The 22029-nt window shown below is 40.7% G+C and overlaps 1 protein-coding gene and 3 long non-coding RNA genes across 5 annotated transcripts in view; all 4 read right to left on the reverse strand.

Annotated features, from left to right (window-relative positions):
• LOC115588307 (B-cell receptor CD22-like) overlaps positions 1–22029 on the reverse strand; it is a 342428-nt gene that overhangs the window by 75079 nt on the left and 245320 nt on the right. The gene's annotated exons all lie outside the window — the stretch shown is intronic.
• LOC115587743 (uncharacterized) overlaps positions 609–22029 on the reverse strand; it is a 232600-nt gene continuing 211179 nt past the window's right edge. The window contains exons 1-5 of one of the 2 annotated variants that reach the window (XR_003985153.1): positions 4352–4404; positions 3173–3254; positions 3025–3085; positions 2561–2730; positions 609–2421 (exon numbers count right to left, since the gene is read on the reverse strand). This is a non-coding gene — a long non-coding RNA (uncharacterized LOC115587743). Of the gene's footprint in view, positions 2422–2560; positions 2731–3024; positions 3086–3172; positions 3255–4351; positions 4405–22029 lie in introns of those variants that run through there. The other variant, XR_003985154.1, reaches the window with a different exon arrangement.
• Positions 13071–22029, reverse strand: part of LOC115587750 (uncharacterized) — a 219348-nt gene continuing 210389 nt past the window's right edge. The window contains exon 2 of the long non-coding RNA XR_003985155.1: positions 13071–13476. This is a non-coding gene — a long non-coding RNA (uncharacterized LOC115587750). The remainder of the gene's footprint in view (positions 13477–22029) is intronic.
• LOC115587952 (uncharacterized) lies at positions 17259–18029 on the reverse strand. Its single transcript, XR_003985245.1, has 3 exons — positions 17753–18029; positions 17405–17623; positions 17259–17271 (listed from the first exon to the last, which is right to left on the reverse strand). It is a non-coding gene; the product is annotated as an uncharacterized LOC115587952 (long non-coding RNA).

Raw genomic sequence — 22029 nt, forward strand, 5'->3', positions numbered from 1 at the left:
AGCATTTAGAATATATACATTTTCGATGTATATCAGTCAATATCTTGCTCACATCGTCACAACTTACCACTGGTAAAAACTGAAGCCGTATTCTAATCTTCATTCCTGTTAAAACTGTTTCTAATCATTTTAACTAGTACTTATCTTAACTTTCAGCCACTTAAACAGCAACTGCACGTCACCAACTGACAGTTAATCAACGTCTACATTTCTGTTATTATACATACGTCACATTAGAGCCACGCGACCGTTCTTTGACCTCTGACCTCGTCAAACGGTACTGCCGCTAATTTGTCTCTTACGTCTGATGTCATGGCTTCAAACGTTAACTGAGTAGTTCAGGGAGCCTCGGAAAGCCCAGAATCGTCAGTTGAAGGAAATAAATTCATGAAAACGAGCCTTTACAACACACAAATACATATACTCCCACCGCAAATCATGAAAATAAGATTTAGAAATTGAGGAAAAAAGTATCAATTATCAGATAACAAAAATAAAAAAAACTCAAGTCATGAGGCAAAGTCACAATGATGGGATAGATAGTTAAAATTATGAGATGAAAAAAAGTGGTGGGTCACTGAAGCCCAGTTTCAATCATCTGTCCACTCTAAGACATTATGTTAAGAGATGTTTAATGTTGTGTACAAAGGTTGCCTTGCAGGTATGGTCTGAAATATCAAATAAATCTGGCACTGTTCACCCATCAATCAATAAATTCACTAAGTATGATACTTTATTGATCTCCAGGGTAAAATAAACATGTAACAAAAGCACAAGAGTCAGACTGAGAGGTCAGGAAAAACAACCCAATCGCACAAATATATACAAATAATGTCTGTACTGTTTGACTCTTTAGGTACGATTTTCATTTGTATATTGTAGCAACACTGTGCTAATGGTCTGATTAGGTTAATGAAAGATGAACACTTGTTAGGGTTTGGAAAAGATCATATTTGGAAATGTACGGATGTTAATAAATGAAGTGGTTTCATGCTTACAAAAGCTCAAACACTACCACATTACCCTCCATTTCCGGATATGACACTCAGCTCATAAACAGGCGATATGAACATAACATGACACGTATTGTAGAGATGTCGATATAGTACGTACAACATACATTTCAGGATTTGCAGAAACCCAACATGACAACATTTTATGCTAGTGACTGAGCTGCAGGGAAACAGATAAAGAATTTCGAACATTAAAAGTAATAATAATACAAAAAATAATGTGATGTAACATTACCTTGCTACTGAGAAATCAGTGATCTAGTAGTGATTGTTTAAAGCTGCATATAAAGAAAAGGACGGTAATACATGAGGAAACAGCAGAGAGTTCTGATAACACTCTGTTTGAAGTGTGCCTCTAAAAAAAGAACCTCAGTTTGCAGAGATCTTTGTCGTACTCCTCTGTCCCAACAAGTCTCAGGACACACTACTGTAGATGTGAACACACAAAACAGTGGCAGGGCTAAGTGGTCGAGGCAAAAGGGTGTATTGGGATCAGGACTGTCACAATATAAGATTTTAACAACACAATTATCGCGGCCAAAATAACAATGTTATCACAATATCTCTAGAGAATTTGGAAACAATAATGCTCAGTCAAATTCATCTTTAACTTTGTTTACTGTGTGTTTTGTCTGTATTCTGGCAAATTAATTACACTTACAATACGAGTGTAGGGAGGTGGAGAGAGAGCCTCTTACCATAACTGTACTAATGTGTACAAAAACAACAATTACACTCAACCAGCAGGTGCATTATCATCACCTACCACGACAAAGTGGGAAAGGAAAAAAAGAGAATGAGGCAATGTATTATTTACAAGCTGCTATCATATTGTAATATTAACACTAAAAGTATTTAATTTTTAAATATATCCTGATTATTGTCAATATCGTTATATCACGACTCTTCTAATTGGGGTTCGGTCTTAGACTCCTACAGTTTGGTCTGAGAGTAACTCACAAAGTATTTAATCCCTATCATGAGCTCCAACACCTTAGAGGCATCACATCACCTGTTGTACAACTACTTCAGGTGTGTTATGGAGGCTGCAGAAGAAGAACAGTTGTCAGAGACTAATTCAATGATAAAATATAAAAGTTCACTGAATATTGAACTTTCATTCATCAGGTTTCTGTAAAAAGCATGTTAGAAGTTATATTTACAATTAAACGGTTAATAAAGTCATAAAATACTTCACACATTCTTCCACTAAGCTGAACACTGGTGTATGTTTAGTTCATAAATCTGAACGTCTCTAAGATATATAATTGTCTCTGTTGCATATTCCTGCTTTAATACAAATGTTATGAATAAACAGAAATATCAAACTAAAAATGCAGGTCAGCAGGTTTTGTTGACGGTGCTGTACAACACAGCTGGATCCTCTGCAGCTCCCTGACCTCTGGCTCTGAGAAGGAGAAAAGAGATTGCATGAAATAAAACAATTCTCATCCCAACCGTGATAATAATGAAGACAGATCAGATGTATTTTTTAAAGTTGAGTCATTTTAATCTTGCACAGTGTTCCTGTATGAAGAGCTGCTCACCTCGGGGCGGTACTGGCACTGTTACATCTGACAGCAGCGTACTCGACTTCCTGTTGCTCCACGTGTCTTCCAGGCTGAGCTGGTCTGATGTTGGAGTACAGATTATCTGCCTGGTTGTTGGAGAAGTGGACGCTGGTGTAATGAACGTCCTCCTGCTCCTCCGGCTGTCCCTGCTCAGGTAGACATAAACAGAATTACTTTCAGCTACATATTTTATATGAGTCTTTCATTTGAACAGTGCATTCTTACAGAGGATTAAAACAGGATGAAAACAGCTGAAGCAGAAGCAGCTGTGGTAATAATGGAACTAATATCCCTGTTGTCAAAAGTGCAACATGAAGTCCTCCTCTGTCAGATGAGTTTTCTAGAAACCCTTAAAGACACTGAGTGACTCAGCAGTATGAATAAACAGGAGCCAGACTGGGTTTTATGTCTTCTACAGTTAAATACAGAACTATCCTCACCTGTTCCCTGTCGTCTGGTCTCTCTTCAGCCTCAGTAGATTCCCTGGAAGTCCTCTTTTTCCTGGTTAGAAGAGTTAATTAAAACACAAACGAAAAATAAATTGCTGTGATAGAACATTCAGTGATTCAGTAGAACAGAACTGCTCACCTGATCCACAGGAAGACAGAGAGGGATATGATAGCCAGGAGAACGACAGTGATTGTTCCAGCAGCCACTGATTTCCCTGATACTAAGAAATGGTGATTAAAAGAAAACAGACAGTTAATCAGAGTGTTACAGCATGTTTTGTTCTGTTGGTCCCATAGAGTGATAAAATAAGATAAAACAAGGTAAAAACAAAGATTTCCTGGATAATAGTGCATGTCTGCGTATTAAATCAACGAATGTCCTGCTCAGTACATGTGGACTATCTGTCAGGCTGTGGACACATGTAGTATAGTACATGACATAGAGATTAGGTTGAAACATAAACTCCACAGTGCCCTCTGCCAGACAAAACATGTAATGGACACAGTTTCTGAATTACATTGGATTACATCCCTGACATGATGTCAATAAACTGATATGGTTAAATATTTAGACCAAGGAGGTATTTGAGTCCAAATGTACAATCTAGTTCAAGTGAAAACAACCATGTCATGTTTCAGTCGTGTAAATGCACAGGAGTAAAATGAGTATGTCAGAGTTTTTCTGAGTCGAGGTCTAAAGAAGTCAATAGGACAGTATCATCTGTGTACAACAATACACCATCCTAACAAACCAATAAATGGGCAGTGTTCACAGCTGGGCTCAACACTGACATTCTTTCCACGTGTATTATGAGCAGGAGAGATCACAAGACAAAAGCCAACAGCTACATTGGATGTGTTTGTCAGGAGCCCAACAATAAAGACAAAACTCTCACTCTGAGTGCACAGGGAGTTAAGACTCTCAAGAAACAATAACTGTACTGCTGCAGGACACCCGAAGAAACATCAGGGAACACGTTCTTTAACAAGGTAGAAACATATAAACAAGATTATCATGTTCCTATGAGCCCTTCATTATGTACCGGAGTACAAAAACTCTGAACACTGTTTCAACTGAAAGATAAAATCTGATCTGATCTTCTTCTTGAGTCTGACTCCCAGATAACTGGAACACTCTCATGTTTCCTGCCTCCTAACCAGAGGATGTGACTGTCAGGTTAAGAAGCCTCACAGAGTGATTCTTCTCCTACAGTATCTCCAGGTGAGGTCAAAAATGTTCCCCTCTTACTGAAAAAATGTCTGTAATTTTCCATATTATCAAGTACGTGTAACATCTGTACTGCCATCAGTAACTCACCTGCCACAGTCAGATGTACGGTGGTTTCATTTCTTCCTCTTCTGTTCTGGGCTTCACAGGAATAATTCCCACTGTGTTCAGCTCTGAAGTCAGTGATGGTGAAGATCTGTCCTGATGCTTTTGGCGAGTCTTCATTCTCCTTGTACCAGGTGTAATTAGCTGCTGGGTTAGCATCACTGCTACAGGTCAGAGTCACTGAACTGCCCTCCACTATCTCAGCAGAGGGACTCACTGACACAGAGGGAAGTCTTGGAGCATCTGGAGGAGATTTAAAGAGACTCATGTCATTCACATCAGATGATGGCTTTGTCACATTTACATTTTGGATTAAGGTCATGTGTTCTGTGAACATAAACTTGTATTTTGCCTTTTTAGACCTCTCGTCTTTCAACCTACACAAATAGACCACAGTTACCAGTAAATTCTCATTATATCTGGAGAAATGTGTGTAAACATGTGAAGCAGGTTCACTGTGGCTACAAGTCATATGTCTCTTAACGCTGAGTCAGCAGGACACCAGTGTTGTTTATATTTTGTACTCACACTGGACATCGACTGATACAGACGAGGACATGATCTCTCCATACTGATTCTCAGACTTGCAGGAGTAGTTCCCTCTGTCCTCAGAGCTGATGGAGGAGAAATGATAGATGCCTCTCTGTCCTCGAAGCAGTTTTTGTTCCTCCTTGTACCAGGTGTAGTTAGCTGCTGGGTTAGCATCACTGCTACAGGTCAGAGTCACTGAACTGCCCTCCACTATCTCAGCAGAGGGACTCACTGACACAGAGGGAAGCTTTGGAGGATCTGGAGGAGAAATCATGAACTGATTTAACATTTAATTTTGGGATGCAGATGAGTTTTCTCAGTGAAACTTGATATTCAATTGTTTATTATGCATGATATTATATTCCTGGTTAGGAAGCCACAAAATCAACATATTTATATATCCTTTGCTGCAGTCAAAGCTTCCTCTACATTGGTCTCCTCCAATAAATTTATGTTACAAACTGATGATGTTGGTTCTGTAATTTAATCACTTTCTACAATACTAAAAAAGTTGCCTTGTAATCAAATCCAGTCAGTAATTTTGTTTTCATGTATCTGGTGAAACAAACTACAAATACTAAACATCATTCCTCAGAGACAGAGTTGATAACAGGACTCTGGTCACATTAGATGTTGGATGTGTATTTATGTGTGGGAGCATCTGAAACTTTAGAGGTGGTTTTCTGGATCAATGAACATCTGTGCAGATCTGGAAACAGTTTGTAAATCAAACATCATTTCATCATCTACTGTAGCTGCTCAGTGAACAACAGCAGCAGACTGTGAAGGTGAAACAGGCAGAGCTGGAGAAAGTGCACCATCAGCAAAACACCTGACTGGGTAACAAAGTTTTAAAAGTCATTAATTCATTTAAATCAGCTGCGATTCACTCACATTTCACATTAATAGAGATGTATTCAGACGTCCTGCTCCCCAGCTCGTTCTCAGCTGTACAGTAATACTCTCCAGAGTCAGAGGACTGGATGGAGCTGAAGACAAGCTGTGGTTCTTTACTGAGAGGATGAAGGTCTGGATCTCCATTCTTCTTGTACCAGGTGTATTTAGCTGCTGGGTTAGCATCACTGCTACAGGTCAGAGTCACTGAACTGCCCTCCACTATCTCAGCAGAGGGACTCACTGACACAAAGGGAAGTCTTGGAGCATCTGGAGGAGATGTGAACATGTGTTATTTTAAGATAATACAAAAAATTTACTATTTTGAAAAAAATGTCTGTGTTTCTTTTTGATTGTCTCCATTATCACAGCAGCTGTTCATGTTGTTGACTATAATGGGAACTGACAGTCAATAACAAGCTGTTAGAAATGTTTAATTTTCAAAACTTTTACACATTGTTATCCATACTGTACATGCTGGTTGTGTTCAGGTCCTGTTTGCAGAGTCCTGACAGTGTGAATGTTGCTTCTCCTCTAGTTGTAACAGTTTAACTTTATCCAGTTACATATAATTCTGCTGAATCTACAACTTTTAGAAGCCAGTGTGTCTGCATGTCTTTTTCCTGATACAGTGGATCAAACTCACTGACTGGAGGAGAGCCGTAGTTCTCATGTCCTTTCAAAGCACAAGAGATGATGTCTCCAGGATAAACCCGGCCTTTAAAAGAAGATGTCTCCACCCCTGTGACTTTCTGTCCGTTCTTGAACCAGACGTAGGAAAGACGACCAGCTGGACTGCAGCTGCTGTGACACTTCAGCTCTGCCTCAGTATCAGACTGGTGGACTGTTATTCTGGTCACCTGCACCTGCAGAGCTGGATATGAGAACAAGAAACAATATTATTATCACTGGTTCTAACAGAAATCACTGATAGATGTACACACACGACAACAAAACAGTTACAATTCCTAGAACTAGCAGTGAACATTAGTGCCAACACAACAGTAATTATTACACAAACTCATGATGATCCATCATTTTCAACATGTTCACTGTTTCTAAATGTTCTATGTTGATGTTTTACATCAGTGTGTGTTCATCAGTACCTGTGACAGTCAGAGTTGTACCAGGTAAACTACTCCTCCATTCAAAGTTTCCTGTTGTGAATTTGAAGTGATACTGAGCTGAATCACTCTCTGTCAGGTCAGTGATTCTCAGAGTGGAGCGTCCTCTCTCTGATTCAAGGACCTGAACACGACCTGCAAACTGGGAGTCTTCACTAAGGTCCTCAGGCTGTGAAGGACTCTGCCACTGATGAGAACGATCAGGACTGAACCAGAATTTAGATCTGATAGTTTGATAACTGCTGTAAGTGCAAGAAATGTCCACTGATGAGCCTTTGGAGGCACAGATGCTTCTGTCAGTGTAAATCACTCTGTCGCAGGTTTGACCATAAACACCTGAAAGATAAAAACAAAGTCCTGATCATTTTTAAACCAGAGTGGATGAAGAGTCACAATGAAGGTCTCCATATTAAAATACATGTAGTTATCAGACTCCATCAGATGGTGTTATGTTAGTGTAGTAAACTCACACACTGGAGGAGAGGGGAAATCCTCATGTCCTTCAACAGCACAGGAATAACTGTTTTCATAATTATAGTAGACTGAATAAGTAGACGATGTTTGTGACTGAACTTTCTGTCCATTTTTGTACCAGATGTAGGAAGAAAGATCAGGTAGACGACAACTGCTGTGACAGTTCAGGTCTCTCCAGTCGTAATATGAGGATGTGGTCACCTTCACCTGGAGATCTGGATGTGAAGAAGAACAAGAATGTTATTTTAGACAAACTGTCAACAAACACACACAACACATTTATATTATTGTTCTTCAGATGATGAACATTTGGAAATAATCAAAATATGAATGAAAATGTTACCTGTGACCCTCAAAGTGACTCCAGGTGAACCAGTATATCTCCCACCTGGTTGGTTTGTTATGAACCTGAACTTGTACTCAGCTGAGTCGCTCTCTCTCAGGTCTGTGATTCTCAGAGTGCAGCTCTTCTCAGAACAACTGTACTCAACACGATCTTGATAATCTGAGTCTGTTCTCAGATCCACAGGTTCTTTTCCACTCAGTTTAGTAAACCAGAATGTTTCTTTAACTTCAGTATAACGGCCATATTTCCAGGATGGGTATCTGTAGGTGCAGCTCATGTCCACTGTTGATCCTTTTAAGGCACAGATCTCAGTAGAGCTGTAAGTCACTCCCCAGTCATTCTGACCCTGAATCACTGTAACACAGAGAACATCAGAAAACACAATGACACTGAATAACTTCAGTTAACAATCAGTTAATAAGACAAAAATGGATCAAACTAATTACTGTCATCAAAAGTTCTTAATTATGTGTCAACAAAAAGTCGTCCACACAGAAAATTCATAAAAATATATATCTGAGAAAAGTTGTACAAAATACTCATGTTACTCCACCCACATGTTAACTTCCCTTTAATAGGCACTTTCTAACTAATGCTTTAAATAAATAACACTTTATGACTTTTGTATGTTATTTCTGAATGGCACCAGGATGAACACAAACAAAGGAAGAGTGGAAGATGTGAACATGCTTTCTACAGTTAAACTCAGTGTGCACCCAGTCTGAAGGTGCAGTGAAGTGAACAGGAATGTATTGAACCTGTGACCTTTAATGCAGTTTACTGACCAGGATAAGAGGAGAAATATTATTGATTAGAGTCTGTGCTGTTCTTGGTCAGTTCTCTCTGTTCACTCTGTGATCTGGATGCTGCTGAGGTAAGTGTGAAAACTACAAAAATAAAAGCAGAACACTGAGGTGTCAAACTGCTTCAAGCAGCTATGATGTAATGATAAGCGTCTGCATATAGCATGGAAACATCACACTGACGTCAGACAGCACTAACAGAACTAGCAGGGAGTGGTGCGGATGTACGATCATATACAAGAAGTACAGTCAGTTTTTGGGGTTTTACTGTGAGAACAATATCCCTCCAAAAAACTTCACTGTGATAAAAGTAGCTGCAGATACAAACTAATCGTCCTCCACATGAGCTGCTGCTTCTGCAGCCAGGGTCGACTTTAGAACACATTAAACAGGATGAGAAGGGAAAAGTTCTGAAAACCCAAAATATTCTCAGTTTACAGCGTGTAAAAGTGCTGAGCACACAGCTACTTCATGCAAAAGTCCAGATTCCCTCTTTAAATGCAGTAAATGTAACTGTACCTGACACAGAGAGAAGGAAGACCACAAATCCACTCACTGCTGCAGTTAAACTCATATCTGCTCCTCTGATCTCTCTGTGAGGTTTCAGAGACAATAAAACATGTCAGCAGATAAAATAATGATGCACACAGGAGGTTTACAGTATCAGTCACATCTACAAACAATTCTACTTACAATGAAGACGGACGTCGTCTTGAAAGAAGCCGTTCCTCAGTCGTCAGTGAGCAGAAGACAGATATCACACTCTTAAACCACTAGATGTACTTCCTCTTTAGCTTATTAACATACATGACGTGCCAAATGCCAGTCAACACCCACATCAGACTAAAGTTGTGTTTAACACACATAGTTCAAGATGACTGGTAGGATCTGATGAGGACACACAATGGTTTTTAATGATTTTGGCTCATTTAGGTGGTTCAGATTGATAAACTGTGCAGAGATGTCCAACATGTAGATCTGGATAAAATCAAAAAAGTGTCACCTAACATCTAATAAAAACAGCCAAACCTCACAGTGTGCAGAGAAACAGAACTACACTATCTGCATGGCTACACACCACTGAAGGTAAGAGAGAAAGTGTCTTTTTGCAATTTGGGTGAACTGACCCTTTAAAGCAGACAGAGGAGGAAGCACTCACAGTGATGAAACCTGAATGTGCCACACTTAAACTTCCCCACTAGAGGGCAGTGAACCATCAGAGATACTGAATCAGGAGCCTGAAACAACATTTTATCCTCCATCACTGAATGTTACATTTACATTCAGATTTACTTTATTTTCACATTTCATCACTAAAACTTCATTTTAACTTGTTTACATGGGACATCTAATTCATGAAGCATCACAGGTAGAAACTGTGGTTCAACAGCAAGGTGAGGACCCTGCTAAGGACCCGGGATTCTGCGTTTATGTCTGGGGACCTGCAGGCCTACAAGCAAGCTCAGCGAAGCCTGAGGAGAGACATCAATGAGGCCAAACGCAGCTACAAGCAGCACATAGAGGAGCACTTTAACAGCAACAACTCCAGAAGCATGTGGCAGGGGAGAAAGACGTTGACTGGCTATTAGGGCTGCACAAAAAATCGTTAAAAAATCGCGATCTCGATTCACACATACACGTGATCTCATTTCTACACACAGCGATTCTGAAGCATTTTATATCTCGAGCCGAATCACAAACAAATGCTCCTTTTTTCCTCCCGGATTTTTTGAAGCGCCCCCAAACGCAGCACGGCCGCTGCCTCCTCCCTCAACCTGTGGTAAAGCGTCTTTACAACACGTCATTCAGTGGCGGAAGCCCACCTGCAGTTGAGTGTTTGGAAGGAGTGTGAGAAGCCGTTTTTAGACAAGGCAGCAAGCCGCCAATCTGCCCGTCCTATTGACGGCTAGGTCCGCGGTTTTAGACAGAGGGCGGCAAATTGGGGGTCTGTTTTAGTCCGCCGATTTGCTGCCTCGGACGGTACACTTATTTCCGCCTCGACTGCTAGCTTGTTGTTGTAGCGACAAGCTAGGAACGGTCGCTACTTTCAAATTAAAAGCCCCCCGCTAAGAACCCAGTTCTAAACTCCAATGGGGTGCAATGTAAAGCTCTTATTTTGAAGACAAATTTGTTGTCAACTGTTTGCAGCCCAACTTCAGGCTTCACGTCACCTCACCTCTGAGGCGGCTTTTGGAAAAGGAAGAATATTATGCCTCCGTTTTAGAAAGCCGATCACAGCAGCTATCACATATCACCTAGCCAAAGCTACGGCCCCAATAAACACTGTACAACATGAGGTGTTAGAGGATGCCCTCTCATCTTGGAGACTAATTTTTTTTTACTTTTGTAAAAATCATTTATTATCCAATGATAGAACTAACAAAACAAAAAAAGCCATTGCTGTGGCAGAGGCATAGTAGTATGCCTCTGCCATACTTCAATGTTTTTTTTTTGTTTTGTTCAAGTTCATCAGTGCAATAAACATTTTGTGAAAAAAATCGTGCCAGAGAATCGTGATCTCAATTCTAAGCAAAAAAAATCGTGATTCACATTTTTTCCAGAATCGTGCAGCCCTACTGGCTATAACGACAGCTACACAGCCACCAACTCCACAGACCGCACACTGCCAGACTAACTCAACCACTTCTTGTCTCACTTTGACAGCCGGATTGCTGCTGACACACACCCTGCTCTACCAGGGAAGGACAACGCCATTCAGCTGGACCAACATCAGGTCAGATCCACCCTGCGTAGAATCAACGCCAGGAAAGCAGCTGGTCCAGACGGAGTCACCGGTAGGATTCTCAAGACCCTGACACACCTGGACCAGCCCAACACGTATGTAAGAGTGCTGATTGTGGACTTCAGCTCAGCATTCAACACGGTCACCCCCCATAAACTAATCTACAAACTGAGCAACCTGGGCTTAGGCAGTTCACTGTGCACATGTATACTGGACTTTCTTAGCAACAGACCACAACACATCAGGATGGGAGGCCACACATCATCCACTCTCATCCTGAACACTGGCACACCACAGAGTGTGTCCTCAGCCCACTCCTCTACTCCGTCTTCACCCATGACTGCTCCCCCATCCACCCCACCAACACCATCGTCAGATTTGCTGATGACACGACTATCGTAGGATTGATAACAAATAAAAACGAGTCAGCCAACAGGGAGGAGATTCAGCATCTGACAGAATGGTGTTCGGAAAATAACCTGGACTTAAACACCTCGAAAACCAAGGAACTGATTGTGGATTTCTGGAAATCCAAACGCACACAGCTCTCTGCCCTCTACATGCACGGGAGGAGGTAGAGAGGGTAGAGAGCTTTAAGTTCCTTGGGGTTCACATCTCGGCCGACTTCACCTGGACCACACACATCTCTCATCAGGTGGGGAAGGCCCAACAGAGACTTTACTTCCTCAGGAAGCTGAAGCATGCTCACCTCCCTCAACACCTGCTGACCAACTTCTATCGGTCAGCGATAGAAAGCGTCCTGACCTACTGCTGCACGGTGTGTTTCTCCAGCTGCACAGCACAGGACAGGAAGGACCTGCAGCGGGTGGTGAGGACAGCGGAGCATGTCATCAGGACGACACTACCCCCTCTCAGAGACATTTACACTGGCCAACTCAAAAAGAAGGCCAGCTGTATTGTTAAGGACCCCACTCACCCCGGACATTACCTGTTCTCCCCCCTGCCCTCTGGGAAGAGATATAGATCCATCAGATCTAAAACAAACAGACTGAAGAACACTTTCTTCCCACAGGCAGTGAAATGCACATTTTTTTTCTAAAATCAATGAAAATAAAAATCAATTCCATTCTAGTGATTGAATTCATGAGTCCATAGTTCAGAGTAGTGATCAAAAACTTTACACCCTTTATAAACAGGGTGTTGCATAAGCCTGGACTTTTATTCTGAAAGGGCTTCACATTTAGTGAACCTGGATCTACTCTGCTTCATTCAATCACCCCTCATGTATTTAATCAAACCTAATGGAGATTTACGGCTCAAATATAAGTTCAGGTCCTCCTCAGTAAAAACTTTCTCTGTGCATCTTCATATCAGCAACATCCCAAATCATCAAGAACCATTAAACTGTGGCACATTTCATTCTTATGGACACAAAATGTGAGCAATAAGCCAAAGCTAAAGGACAGAGTTGAATTTATATGTCTGATATCTGGTGAACAAATAATAATCTCAAACATTAACAGAAGAATAATTAGTAAAAGCTGAAGTTTAAACGTTCTGCACACTAATGTTTCACCTACAGAGCTGTCCAACAGCTCCTTCACTTGTTGTGGAAGCTGGTTGTTGATTTGACTCAGCAGCAGAAATAATTGGAAAATGTAACATCTGTCAAAGTGTTTTACTACTGGACTTATGTTTGGTGTTAATGTGTGAAAATATAAACTGTACATGAAGTAAAATGTGATGCTCTCAGCTCACTGTCTCACTTTGAACTCACTTTATTGGCTTTGTCAGCCAGGACAGGTGAAAACCCAGAAGCTGATCAGAGACTTTTCAGATATTATTTATTATTCTGTAGAACTTCAAAATACATTTTGTTCAACATCTCATCAATGTCTATAATATAACTGACTGTACAGGTTAAAATAAGCTCTCACAGTTTAAGCAGTAAGCTGATCTGAACAATAAATCATGTCTGACAGCTGGACATGATTCAGTTGAAGCTGCCGACTCCACGTTCTTCTAAACTTCCTGCTACATGCTGCTGCTGACTGTCTGTGCTGCTGACTCCTACCTGCTGCTGCTACTGAAAACTCAACATGAAAACTTTTGGAGCTGAAGGTAAATGTGTCCACTTCCCCCACATCCTCCACAGCCTCGCTCTCCTCTGTGATATTTCAATGTGGTACTTCTTTGTGTCCATCAGGTGAGTCCTGCCTCTGGTTCAGCTGCATCTGAAGAGAATCACAGAACACATGTGTAAAGTTTTAGTTGTGACTGTGACTGTAAATCTAAAGTCGGGATGTTTTATTGGATGCAGGAGTCTCTAACCTGACTGGACTTCTCAGCATGTCTTCCTGCTGCTCTGTGTCTTCTGTCTGTGCTGCAGTGAAGTCTGAGACGTTCTCATACTCAGGACAAGAGTCCAACTGATGAGGAGAGACGACAAAATGAAGCTCAAAGGACCTCGTTCATGAACCGACATAAAATCAGATCAGCCAAGTTATCATAACTGTGATATAGAGGAGGTTTGTCAAGACGGCCTCTCTCTCTGTCTCACCTCTATCATCTCGACAGGTTCTTGTGGTTCAGTGGTGGAGCTCAGAGTTTTCTTCTTCCTGGATCGAGTCCAACAACAACAAATACAAAATTCCACATTGAGAAACTCATATCACTAAAACTAAATGAAGTCGGAAAAAGAAAACAAAAGAGCAGATGGATTCTGATTGTTTCACCTCGTCCACAGACTCAGAAGAAGAAGAGGAATCAGCATCAAGACCACCACAGTCAACCTGATGATGTTCATTATCTTTGTTGAATTCACTAGAAATACACACAGATATGTGACGAGAATCAATAAATCACTTTTCCAGGTGATGCTGTCTGTTAATCAGTCAGTCAGAGTCCTCCACCTCTGACATGATGGAGGTTCCTCCCTGAACACAGCTACAGAAAAACTGTCTCTGAACGCAGACAGGAAATGTTATTTTCTCTGCACCAGTTATGAGTTGTTACATATTAACATGTTAATCTGCTCTGGTGCAGTAAACAGGTGTGTGTGCAGGTGAATGAAGATAACTCACCTGCCACAGTCAGACGTACGGTGGTTTCATTTCTTCCTCTTCTGTTCTGGACTTCACAGGAATAATTCCCACTGTGTTCAGCTCTGAAGTCAGTGATGGTGAAGATCTGTCCTGATGCTTTTGGTGAGTCTTCATTCTCCTTGTACCAGGTGTAATTAGCTGCTGGGTTAGCATCACTGCTACAGGTCAGAGTCACTGAACTGCCCTCCACTATCTCAGCAGAGGGACTCACTGACACAGAGGGAAGCTTTGGAGCATCTGGAGGAGAACATGTACAGATTTGTTAGGTTACTTTCACACAGAAGAAAACTAGACAATGAATTTCAGGTTGGCGTCTCAAGGAGGAGAATGTCAGTTCTGGAGAGGCAAAAATTATCTTGCAAATCACTTGAACTCAAAGTATTCAGTCAATATTCAGGCAACTTTAAAACTTGGTAGTAAGGGCATGAAAGGATATTAGTTTACTAAGTAGTAAGAGATTTCTTATTAGATGTTATTATTGTAATAGAGTAAATTATTGTAAAGAAAATAGTTTGTTTGGTGAAATGTTTCCAAGAACAGATCTGGTGACCCTGATGTACAAAGCAGCGGAACTTTTTATCCAACAACAAACACAAAAACATGTTTGGAGCAAGTCTGGAGTTATGTACCATTGATATTAGCTTTAAAACTAGCATGTATGATTTGGGAGGGATGTGTGACTCACACTGAACATCTATGAACACAGATGAAGAGGTCTGTCCATGTTGGTTCTGAGCTTTGCAGGAGTAGTTCCCTCCGTCCTCAGAGCTGACAGAGGTGAGATAATGACTTCCTTCTGGACTTTGAAGCAGTTTTTGTTTCTCCTTGTACCAGGTGTAATTAGCTGCTGGGTTAGCATCACTGCTACAGGTCAGAGTCACTGAACTGCCCTCCAATATCTCAGCAGAGGGACTCACTGACACAGACGGAAGCTTTGGAGCATCTGGAGGAGAAAACATAAACACATTTAACATTTAATTTTACTTTTGCAGATAAAATTGTCAGATATCATTTGTGACACAAGAAGAAACATCTTTCATCATTTGTTCATATATTTTCAGTTCTCTTCCTACAATCCTAAAAATGTGGAAATGGAATGAAATCAAGGCAGCAATTTTGCTTCGATCAAGATGTTTGTGGCAATACAAACTAGTATATAAGTACTAAACATCATTCCTCAGAGACAGAGTTGATAACAGGACTCTGGACACATTACATGTTGGATGTGTATTTATGTGTGGCAGCATATGAAACTTTAGAGGTGGTTTTCTGGATCCATGAACATTGGTGCAGATCTGGAAACAGCTTGTAAATCTAACATCATTTCATCATCTACTGTAGCTGCTCAGTGAACAACAGCAGCAGACTGTGAAGGTGAAACAGGCAGAGCTGGAGAAAGTGCACCATCAGCAAAACACCTGACTGGGTGACAAAGTTTTAAAAAGTCATTAGATGATTTAATCAGCTGTGTTTCACTCACATGTCACATTAATATAGATGTATTCAGACGTCCTCCTCCCCAGCTCGTTCTCAGCTGTACAGTAATACTCTCCAGAGTCAGAGGACTGGATGGAGCTGAAGACAAGCTGTGGTTCTTTACTGAGAGGATGAAGGTCTGGATCTCCATTCTTCTTGTACCAGGTGTAATTAGCTGCTGGGTTAGCATCACTGCTACAGGTCAGAGTCACTGAACTGCCCTCCACTATCTCAGCAGAGGGACTCTCTGACACAGAGGGAAGCTTTGGAGCATCTGGAGGAGATATGAGCATGTTACAAAAAATTGACTATTTCTTAAAAATGTCTTTGTTTCTTTTTGATTGTCTCCATTATCACAGCAGCTGTTCATGTTGTTGACTATAATGGGAGCTGACAGTCAATAACAAGCTGTTAGAAATGTTTACTTTCCAAAACCTTTACACATTGTTATCCATACTGTACATGCTGGTTGTGTTCAGGTCCTGTTTGCAGAGTCCTGACAGTGTGAATGTTGCTTCTCCTCTAGTTGTAGCAGTTTAACTTTATTCAGTTACATATAATTCTGCTGCATCTACAACTTTTAGAAGCCAGTGTGTCTGCATGTCTTTTTCCTGAAACAGTGGATCAAACTCACTGACTGGAGGAGAGCCGTAGTTCTCATGTCCTTTCAAAGCACAAGAGATGATGTCTCCAGGATAAACCTGGCCTTTAAAAGAAGATGTCTCCACCCCTGTGACTTTCTGTCTGTTCTTGAACCAGACGTAGGAAAGACGACCAGCTGGACTGCAGCTGCTGTGACACTTCAGCTCTGCCCTGGTATAATATTGTTTGACTGTTATTCTGGTCACCTGCACCTGCAGAGCTGGATATGAGAACAAGAAACAATATTATTATCACTGGTTCTAACAGAAATCACTGATAGATGTACACACACGACAACACAACAGTTACTATTCCTAGAACTAGCAGTGAACATTAGTGCCAACACAACAGTAATTATTACACAAACTCATGATGATCCATCATTTTCAACATGTTCACCGTTTCTAAATGTTCTATGTTGATGTTCTACATCAGTGTGTGTTCATCAGTACCTGTGACAGTCAGAGTTTGTACCAGGTAAACTACTCCTCCATTCAAAGCTTCCTGTTGTGAATTTAAAGTGATACTGAGCTGAATCACTCTCTGTCAGGTCAGTGATTCTCAGAGTGGAGCGTCCTCTCTCTGATTCAAGGACCTGAACACGACCTGCAAACTGGGAGTCTTCACTAAGGTCCTCAGGCTGTGAAGGACTCTGCCACTGATGAGAACGTTCAGGACTGAACCAGAATTTAGATCTGATAGTTTCATAACTGCTGTAAGTGCAAGAAATGTCCACTGATGAGCCTTTGGAGGCACAGATGCTTCTGTCAGTGTAAATCACTCTGCTGCAGGTTTGACCATCAACACCTGAAAGATAAAACAAAGTCCTGATCATTTTTAAACCAGAGTTGATGAAGAGTCACAATGAAGGTCTCCATATTAAAATACATGTAGTTATCAGACTCCATCAGATGGTGTTATGTTAGTGTAGTAAACTCACACACTGGAGGAGAGGGGAAATCCTCATGTCCTTCAACAGCACAGGAATAACTGTCTGCATAATTAAAGTTTCCTGAGTTAGTAGAAGATGTTTGTGACTGAATTTTCTGTCCATTTTTGTACCAGATGTAGGAAGAACGATCAGGTAGACGACAACTGCTGTGACACTTCAGCTCTCCCCAGCTAGAAAATGAGGATGTGGTCACCTTCACCTGCAGATCTGGATGTGAAGAAGGAACAAAAAATTTATTTTAGACAATCTGCCAACAAACACATCCAACACATTTATATTATTGTTCTTCAGATGTTGAACACTTGGAAATAATTAACATATAAATGAAAATGTTACCTGTGATCCTCAAAGTGACTCCAGGTGAACCAGTATATCTCCCATCTTGTTGGTTTGTTATGAACCTGAACTTGTACTCAACTGAGTCGCTCTCTCTCAGGTCTGTGATTCTCAGAGTGCAGCTCTTCTCAGAACAACTGTACTCAACACGATCTTGATAATCTGAGTCTGTTCTCAGATCCACAGGTTCACTTCCACTCAGTTTAGTAAACCAGAATGTTTCTTTAACTTCAGTATCAACACCATCTATTCTGGATGGGTATGTGTAGGTGCAGCTCATGTCCACTGTTGATCCTTTTAAGGCACAGATCTCAGTAGAGCTGTAAGTCACTCCATAGTCATCCTGACCCTGTATCACTGTAACACAGAGAACATCAGAAAACACAATGACACTGAATAACTTCAGTTACCAATCAGTTAATAGGACAAATGAGATCATACTACCACTATGATGTGGAGGAAAGGTAACATGGATGTGCTTCAAAATCCTCGATTATCAGACTAATTACTGTCATCAACAGTTCTTAATCATGCGTCAACAAAAAGCCGTCCACACAGAAAAATTCATGAAAACACACTTTACAAATTTTTCTGAGATGTTGAAGAAAAGTTGTACAAAATACTCATGTTACTCCACCCACATGTTAACTTCCCTTTAATATGCACTTTCTAACTAATGCTTTAAATAAATAACACTTTATGACTTTTGTATGTTATTTCTGAATGACACCAGGATGAACACAAACAAAGGAAGAGTGGAAGATGTAAACATGCTCTCTACAGTTAAACTCAGTGTGCACCCAGTCTGAAGGTGCAGTGAAGTGAACAGGAATGTATTGAACCTGTGACCTTTAATGCAGTTTACTGACCAGGATAAGAGGAGAAATGTTATTGATTAGAGCAGCGGTTCCCAAACGTTTTTTGCGGAGCACCCCCTTCTACGTCCCAACCGGGTTGACGCACCCCCCAAAAAAGCGCAACAAAAAAAAATGCAACAAAGCTTTGTTTTACCGCCATATAAAGACTCATGTTAATCATGTGCAAATAACCAGAACACGCATGACGATAACAACATCAACAGAGTTTCAATATAATACAACAAAGTTATGCACAAGCTTTCACTTTAAGGGGATGAGTGACAGACACAGGCTCAGTAAAAGAAGCACAATTTTGACGTAAATGTTATATTTTCAGCCACGTAAAAGAAAATTGCAGCAATATTAAATGACCGTGGAGCTAACAGCCCACATCATCATAACACAACGGTTATGGAATATTAGAACTACAGTACATCGAATTAAATTGCAATTGATGAAGTTACAAACGATCCACAACATTAAAGAACATGGGCTCAGAAACAGATATAATAAATAAAACGGATAAATCTGAAATTTCAAGTACGACAATAAAATACACACGATCCACATAAGTAACAAAGAGGTATAGGCTCAGAAAATTAGAAAATTATAAGGTTAAATCAGTAATGTGTGATTACACAATGCCGGACGTCGTATGCTGGTCGCTGCCACGACAAGCTAACACGCGATTTCCCACATGTAGCCTAATAACTACACGTTTGGCAGGGATTCATACGTTGTGCAGACCGTGAAATTCTTTATTGTAATAGCTTCCCACGAATGTAATAACACAATGGATAAAGGTCGTTGTTGTTCGTTTGTTTGCCGATACACCTACTAATACTACTGACCGTGGGTGCAAATCCAGGTGCTGACTCTCCGCTCCGCCATCACACACATGGATGCCTTTTTCTGCTCTCACTCTCATTTTAAATTTATTTGTGGCATATAAATATCTAGTTTAAACAGATTTATTTCTCTGCATAAGCCAAATGCTTCTTGTTAACGAGGATCATCTCTCTGTGTCACCCCGCTGTCCGCAGTGCTGAACCAAAGAAGCCCTGACGCATCACCACCTGCCAAGTCTATTGATTCCCCACTCAAACATGTGATTTTCATATTGTTCCTACTCTTGAATATTGAGTTTCAAACTTTTGGGATGCCATATATGTGAATATTTCTTGATTCTGGAATTTTTAATGAGGGAAAAGGATTTCAATAGAAAAAGATAAGGGCCTACTTTAACTTTTGTGTGTGAAAAACTATATCTCACATTATTATTCAAAAAAGTATTTATAGGAACCTTGAAACATGTCTAGCACTAGAGGAGCCGGAACTCCAACACTCTAGAACGGCCGCAAGCGTCATTTGACCGCTAGATTTTAAACTCTTTAATCTCTCATGTAAATACCCAACTGCGTGATGATAGCATTCATTGTGTCATGATATTTTTTAGAAAAACGAAATAACACCAAAATGTACATTTTAACAAGTTTAATTATACATTCATCAATATTCATATCGTCGCATAGTAAACCGTAATTATTGCATATTTACACAAGATTTGAATAGAGAAAACTCAGAACAAGAAAATTAACAATTGAAAGTAACTTTTTTGATTATGTAACATTTTATTTTAACGCTTAATAATATATAATACAAAAATAATAATAATAGAAAAAGCTGGAAACGAGCTGATCTAAAACAAAAACAAAGAGCCGTTGTGATCACTGGTCACAGTTTGCAGATTACCTCCGCTCTCCTCACAGTCACCACACACTGGCTTGTGGCATTTCAAGTGTCCGATGTTGGTTCTGTTTGCAGCTCTTTCGGACCGGCACTGTCTCCGTCTCGGTGTCTGTCTCTGCGGTGGTTGCCTCCGCTGCTGCCTACCTTGTGCCGACTGCCGCGGCCGCTTTCCCCTCCATGTATTCTGCCCTCAGCTCCTCTGCCAGTTGCTGCAGGACTTTCCTCCGGGCTCTCCTGCTGCTGGTGCTCCTTGAATAAAATGTGGACATTGATCCCAGCCAGGTCGAGGTGTTATGGAAGACCACCGGTGTCTTTGACGGAGTACGCCCTCGCCATCTGGTCCGGGACGTCCTCGCTGTACTTGGTGTTGTAACAGTAGGCCTACATTACAGAATCTGGTTTTGTCTTTGCCCCACTGAAGGTGCCCACAGCTGTGTGCACGGTGCTCAGGATGCAGATATTCTTCCTCGGCTTTCCCCGGTACACGGTCAGAGTCCCATCACTTCACGGGAACTCCCGTTTTTGTTGGTGCCAACCAGGCTATATAATGCAACTATATAATAATCAACTTACAAGTAAATTCACAACGAAGCACAGCTGGAGACCGCTAACAAAGTCAGAGACAGAGAGACGATGATAGCAGCAACCCGCGAGAAATGACGTGCGGTCAATTTTACCGCTTATGGCCGAAATAGGTAACACTTATATTTTCTTTTTCTTTTGTGTAATTTTTGAAACCTTTTCTGAATTAAAATACAGACACTTTTAGAGAAGGGTGAGAAGGAGTCTTTAATGTTTGCATTTTGTTATTTATTTACATTAATTCTGATAATGTTCAAAGTATCATCATCATTATTATTATTATTATTATTATTTCACATGAACACACACACTGTGCTGGGTACTCTTTTCTGGCTCTTGGTGTTTTAGCATATTGTTGTAGTGGCATTCATGCCAATATAGAGAATTTGAATTGAATTGAATTATAAACTTTTAGATATTTGGCTATAGACTGATAAGTGTTGTGTTTACAAATGAGTAATGAATCCAGATTTCTTCGGATTTTATTGTCAATGGAATTTAAATTTAAATGTCAGGCGATGTTTTTTCTCACAGAAAAGATTTTTCGGGCAAACAATAGAGAGAGTCAGCAGCTGGATTTTGTACCCACGGTCAGTGGTATTAATAGGTGTATCGGCAAACAAACAACAACCACAACGACCATTATTAACTGTATTATTACATTTGTGGGTTTATTACATTAAATGCTGCAGATTTTTATTACGTTTGTGGTTTAATACGTTTGCGAACATTATTACATTGGCGGGCGTTACAGCACCTTTGCGCGTGCACTGCGTGTGTAGGCAGGGGCCCGTGGCGAGTTTGTGTCCAGGGCCCGTGGTCATGATAATCCGTCTATGGCTGAAGCTCAGTTCGATTTTTTCCCCAATCTCTCACTCTCTTGGGGTCGACAGAGAAACATCTAGGCGCAGCAGAAATAAAAAATAAATAAACAAAAATAAAATAAAAAACGGCCGTCCATCAGCCCATTATTGATCAGCCCACCGGAAAAAATCCCGGTACTCCCGATGGCCAGTCCACCCCTGCAATAGCAGTTCTCTCCAGTGGCTGTGTGTGTATGTGTTTGTTTGTGTGTGCGTTATCAAGTTA

The sequence above is a fragment of the Sparus aurata genome, chromosome 1 (assembly GCF_900880675.1).
Source record: "Sparus aurata chromosome 1, fSpaAur1.1, whole genome shotgun sequence".
NCBI lineage: Eukaryota > Metazoa > Chordata > Actinopteri > Spariformes > Sparidae > Sparus > Sparus aurata.